Source organism: Gossypium arboreum, chromosome 5, assembly GCF_025698485.1.
Source record: "Gossypium arboreum isolate Shixiya-1 chromosome 5, ASM2569848v2, whole genome shotgun sequence".
Lineage (NCBI taxonomy): Eukaryota > Viridiplantae > Streptophyta > Magnoliopsida > Malvales > Malvaceae > Gossypium > Gossypium arboreum.
The window spans coordinates 48,560,501-48,567,030 of record NC_069074.1 but is presented as its reverse complement, the minus strand read 5'-3'; positions in this window follow the sequence as shown (position 1 = coordinate 48,567,030).

Below are 6,530 nucleotides of genomic sequence, written 5' to 3'. Positions count from 1 at the left end.
TTCGGTGTTTGCTTGTCACCTATTTTAGGTTTCTTGGACTCGACTTTTTGCGTATTCGGGACCGTCATCGAAGTCATCACACCGCTAACAACTTTTGGTATTTTCTTCATAGTTGGTCTAGGAGTACATTTCGGCATGTATAGGCTGTTATGCTTTGTTGAAATTTGGTATGTAAACTTTTAGCCATGCGAAAATGGCGTAAATGTTCGGTTGGAATTGGTTTTGTGATGTTTGGACACAAATCATGGTTATAATTTGGGACATGCATGATGAATTATTAGTTAAATTAAGGGAAAGTCATGAAATAGGCATGGTTTGTTTTAGTAATAGATGCTGACAGCAGCAGTGGTGTGGATGTGAAAAATCGCTAAAAATAGCAGGAGTGGAATTAAATAGTGAATAAATTATGTAAATGAGCCTTGATGAATCTACTTTCATATGAAAGAAACGAAAAGGTCATATGAGTTGTATATTGAGAGATATTTAAGTATTCGTGAAATAGGGCCAGAAAGGTTTCTGGATTCCCTGTTCCGAATTTGGAAATTCATTATAAATTAACTAGAGATAATTAGGAGTCATACCATATATTTATAGATTTCTCTTTGAGTCTAGTTTCTATAGAAATAAACGGCATCAGTATTGAATCCTTGCACAGGGAGATATTCAAGTTGTAACGCACGAAGGTTAGTGTAGTCGACCCCTGTAACATGGGAGACTTTAACTAATAAACTGTACTATTTGGCTTGACCAAAAATTCTAGAAAACAATCTGTAGATGGACATATGAGTCTAGTTTCAGGGAAAAATTATGAAACTGATTTTCGAGTTTTGAAACTCCAGATATGATTTTTAAGGCGACAGTGACGCAGTAACCAGCTTGTCTGGAAATTTTTTTTTATGGACTGTGAAAACAATTAAGTGAAGTCTGTGTGCACCTTGTATTCGACTCCGGTAACGGACTCGGGTACGGGGTGTTACAGCAAGTATGATACGTTGCAATCTTTACAGTCTCACTGCCAGAATAACAAAACATACAGATAGCTAGACCACCGATTCAAATACAAAAATTCTCCTTCCATATCATGACCTCCTTACATGCAGTTTCAGAACAAATATTAGTCATATTTATACATAACACGGTAGTAAGACAGACACAAAATTTAACATGCAACATACCAATTTCATTAATATCTATCTCATACCCAAGTCTAAGATCAAATAACATTCATGATAAATAGATTCAAACTCCTAGTTTAGTTCAAATAACAGCTTATCCCACCTTGCACGTCAACTACTGCACTAAAAGATATACAGAAATCAAGTTCACACACCCACATGGCCTGGCACACGCCCATATGCCTTGACTATGTGTCTCAAATATAAATTAGTGAGTCACACAACCTGGACACATACCCATGTGTCTCACTCGTGTATCTCTAATAGGAACTCAGTGAATTACACGACCTGGACACATGCCTGTATGTCTCACCTGTGTGCCTCTAATATGAACTCAGTGAGTTACATGGCTCGGACACAAGCCCATGTATCTTACTCGTGTGACTTATGCACCTCATTACCCACACACGGCCTGACACACACCCGTGAGGTTTGCCCGTGTAATCACAAAATCGATGTCAGGGAGTTACACAACCTACAACTTGGTCTCCCACATGGTTGTGTGGCTTACACGGCCAGTATACACACCTATGTGGCCACTCGTGTGCCGTCAATAACCCATGATTCTGGCAAAGAAAATCATAGAAAAAAGATGGGTTTCGGTACCCACCTACTACCCGATGTTGTAGAGGCACCTGATTGCAAATTCCAAGCCCAAAATAAGTTTCAAACTTTCAATTTAACCACTTTTTCAAAACACGTAGGTAACGACAATCAAACATTGTCAAAACTTCCAATCCACCACACAAATGATGAAAAAGTACTTAGTGCAGACTCTCCCGAATCGTTCAGTTTCTAAGTAAACGGAAGGTGTTAGGTGTCCCTTGAATCCCTTCTTAACACATCAAAACACAAGGCATAATGAATTATCAAACTTTAAGGTTTTAAAGAACAAATTTCACAATAATAAACTTTATGAAAGTTGATTCAACTGACCGTGAAGTACACCAGAACCAGCGATAATGCAATCTAACGAAGCAATTTACCTCAGACGATTAGAAAAAAAAAAGAGAATTAAGTCAAACATGAATGAAAACGGAAGAAAGAAAAAGAATAAAAACCACAATTGAAAAAAGATGAGAAAGAATGTCAATTTGATAGAAGAAAGAAAACATTTAAATTTCAAATTAGTTTTTTTGAAAAAATACAAAATAAAAATCCTTGTTGTGTACACAGTGACTCGAACACGAAACTAGAAAGTAGACAGATGCTTAACTAGTGAACCAGTAGGCTCATTCTTAACACAGAATACACAGAATTAGCCTTAAATAATAAATCCAATGTTAAGAGTTCAAATAAGGGACTTTAACAAAATTCCAAAATAAACTAGACATGAACCTCATATCACAAGTAAGCAAACAGAACATACAACCATAGAAGCAGACATATATTCATTGACGCAACTCAACATCAAAACTCAAATTTTAGGGCGTTACAGCATAAGAGTTCGGAAGGCAACCAGTGAAGATAAAATCTACAGGGATAATCTACCAAGGGGTCAATCGCTATTAAATATGTATCCTAATATTACATCTAGTAACTGTCATTAGTAGAAACTCTATGCAATCAAGGCTTTGTATAGAAAAATATGAAAACTTCAGTTTTTAACTCAACATGAATGCCAAGCCATGAAATACAAGTTTACTAGTGTTAGACTAAGACAAGGTATGAGAACTCACCAAGTTCTATTGAACTTATGTATATGTTATTATGTATTGTAAGTAAAAGAGAAAATTTGAGAGTTCAAAGAGGGACCACACCAGAATTTGTCGTGCTAAGGCAAATTTGTTTCTTAGTCATAATATGCATACAACGGGGCAGTCTCGAGGTGGAGTCTCATGGTTATAGTCATAGTTGTAGTCAACTATGCTTAAAATGTTATTTTCAAACCTAAGAAAATAATTAGTATGTTAAAGACCACTTTGTAAAATATTTTTTGTATATTAGATTCAAGTATATAACTGGAAGTAATTTCATGTATATTGTGAGGTTAAATAAATGGTTGTGTTTCCATAATACTTGTGTTTTGTGAACATGGATTTTTTATTGCAATAAGAATTAGTTAGTTGATTTTTGGATCTTGAGTGTCGCACCCTATCGTCCAGACCTGGCAGTAGGGTCAGGTATGAGGTGTTACAAACCTAACTTCTTGTAGTAGCCACATGTCTTGTCTTGATTTCTCGACTTTGATGTGTTTTCCGCAACCAAAATGCTAGGGTTGCCCATTTTACTTACTATTTCAGCCTAACTCACTATCGACTTTGTCTTTGCTCAACAAGTTTCCCTTCACGACCTCGAATAAGAGTTTATCTCTACCATAAATTAGGGTCTCCCTGAAAGTCTTATATAAAGGGGATAAAGAGCACAATAATAGCACAGCCTAGTCTTCAACATCTATATTAGCCTCGACGTTCTTCAAATTATTCAAGAGAGTAATGAATTCACTTATGTGATCCCTAATGGACGCACCTTCGGCGATACAGAACGTTAATAGGCAATGTTTAAATACCAATCAGTTAGCCAGAGCCTTTATCATGGAAAGAGTTTCTAACTTCTTCCATAAGGTGGATGTCATTTTCTCCAAGCACCTCCTACAACACATTGTTTGTAAAGGACAACTCAATTATAGATAGAGCCCTCTCATAAAGCTCATCCCATTCCAACTTATTCGAATCTACGGGATTTTTTCCTATAACAACTTTTTTCATGTCGTTCTGAACTAGTATTGCAGTCATCTGAACTTGCCATAAACTAAAATTTGTGGTCCTATTGAACTTCTCAATATCGAATCTTATTGTCTTCATCTTTGAATGGGTTTTTTGGAATTTTAACCAATCTCTGATACTAGTTTGTTGAGGATTAACCGTATAAACAATGAGAAAGAAGGAATAGAGAAAATTTGACACACAAATTTATGTGAAAAAACTCTTCTAACCAAAAGGATAAAAAAAACCATGAGCAAAGGAGACTTTAGTAATGAGAAAACAAATGAAGAGTAGAAGATGAACAAATTCAAAACAAACCCTAACCTCGAATACAAAGTTCTCTGGCTAAAACACAAAATTACCGTAAAACTCTCTAAAGCTCTCTCTTGATTTTCTCTCTAATGTTGTGTTATGATCTCTTCAATTAGAATTATAATGACTCTATTTATAGGCTAAAATATAGGATTAATCTGACTAAAACTGCTCTAGACTAATCAAAGGCCATGTGGAAGAAAGTGTCCTGCTTGACTGTAAAAATGTGATTGTGTTGCTTGAGGAATACGTCGCGTCGTTCCAACACCAAGCTTCCTCATCGGGACACTACCTCTACTTCGGTTCTGGTTTTGTCATGTGCCAGCAAAATGTCCAAAATGCGAGGCTTTCCCATTTGACTTGCTATTCAAACCTAACTCATTGTTGAGTTTGTCTTTCCTCAAAATGTTTCGCTTCATGTCCTTGAACAAGAGTTTATCTCTACTATAAATTAAGGTCTCCCTGATAGTCTTAAATGAAGGGGGTAAATAGCACAATAATAACATAGCCTGATCTTCACCATTGTTATTAGCCTCACGTTCTCCAGATCATTCAAGAGAGTAATGAATTCACTTATGTGAGCCTTAATGGATGCAATTTTGGCCATACGGAATGTGTATAGGTGATGTTTCAAAACTAACCGATTAGCCAGAGACTTCGTCATGGAAAGAGTTTCTAACTTCTTCGATGACGCAGGTGTCATTTTCTCTATGAGCACCTCCAACAATAGATTGTTCGTGAGACACAACTAAATTATAAATAGAGCCTTCTCGTTAAGCTCATCTTATTCCATATTATCCAAATTTGTGGGCTTTTACCCTATAATACTTGCTTCATGCCATTTTAAACTAGTATTGTAGTCACCTAAACTTGTCATAAACTAAAATTTATGATCCCATTAAACTTCTCAATATTGAATCTTATTGTCATCATCTCTTAACGGGTTCTTTTGGAATCTTAACCAAGCATTGATACTAGTTTTTTGGGATCAACCCGTATAAAAAACGAGAAAGAAGGAATAAAGAAAATTGGACATACAAATTTACGTGGAAAATCTCTTCTAATCAAAATGATAAAAACCCACTAGCAAAGGAAACTTCACAAATGGTAAAACAAACAAAGAATATAAGATGAAGAAATTCAAAACAAGCCCTAACTTTGAATACAAAGCTGTCTAGATGAAACACAAAATTCCTTTAAAGCTCTCTAAAACTCTCTCTTGGTTTTCTCTCTAATGTTGTGTTATGATCTCCTATATTAGAATTATAATGACTCATTTATAGGCTAAAAATATAAGATTAATTTGATCAAAACTACTCCAGGGTAATTGGAGTTCAAGTGGAAGAAAGAGTTCTGCTTGATTGTAAAAATGTGGTTGTGTTGCGTAAGGAATACGTCTCATTGTTGCAAAGTCCCATGCTTCCTCATATCGACACTGCCTCTACTTTGGTTCTAGTTATGTCATGTGCCTGCAAAATGTCCAAAAATGTGAGGCTTGCCCATTTGACTTGCTATTCAGACCTAACTCATTATGGAGTTTGTCTTTGCTCAACAAGTTTCCCTTCATGTCCTTGAACAAGAGTTTGTCTCTACCATAAATTAGTATCTCCCTAACAATCTTATATAAAGGGGGTAAAGAGCACAATAATGGCACAGTCTGATCTCCATAAGCTATATTAGCCTCGACATCCTTCAGATTATTCAAGAGAGTAATGAATTCATTGATTTGAGCCATAATGGACGCACTTTCGGCCATACGGAATGTGTATAGGTTATGTTTCAAAACCAATCAATTAGCTAGAGACTTTGTCATGGACAAAGTTTCTAACTTTTTCCATAAGACAGATGTTGTTTTCTCCATAAGAACCTCCTAGCATACATTGTATGTGAAAAATAACTTAATTATAGATAGAGTCTTCTCATCAAGCTCATCTGTAACACCCCTAACTTGTATCCATCGCTGAAATAGGGTTACGAAGTATTACTATACAAACGAAACATTGAAACATTTATTTCATACGTCAATAAAATCTAAATACATTCAATTACATACATAACGTCCCTTAACTGAGCCCTCGAGGCCCTAGAAATACGATAGAAACACATTCAGACTAAATTGGAATCAGTTGGAAAGTATATGAAAATGCTAGAAAATTTCAACTGCAAGGGTTACACTAGGTGTGGTGGCTGTGCCATCGCCGCATTACGTATGTGGCGGTGCCGTGTGCCACACACGGCTATGTGGCCAGGCCATGTGCCGCACGTGACTGAGACACACGCCCGTGTCTTAGGTCGTGTAATATTTGAAATACAGACACACGATCGTGTCCCAGCTCGT